Here is a 205-nt window from a genome sequence, read left to right on the forward strand (position 1 = left end):
TCCGAATCGGTAACTGTTCGAGTTTTTATCAGTGCGCTCCGTTTATAAGGAAATCCCGAGTGGAGCTTTTCCCGAAGAGCTTTTCCGCTTTTCCTTTTGCGAGCGAACCAACAAAACGAGCGAAAGAGCGAAATTTCGACCAATTTACTTGTTTCGACCAAATCACTGGATTCTTTGCCCTCTGTTTGCCGTCAATTGTTTTAAG

Source organism: Drosophila elegans, unplaced genomic scaffold (genome assembly GCF_018152505.1).
Source record: "Drosophila elegans isolate 14027-0461.03 unplaced genomic scaffold, ASM1815250v1 contig_208, whole genome shotgun sequence".
NCBI classification, from domain to species: Eukaryota; Metazoa; Arthropoda; class Insecta; order Diptera; family Drosophilidae; genus Drosophila; species Drosophila elegans.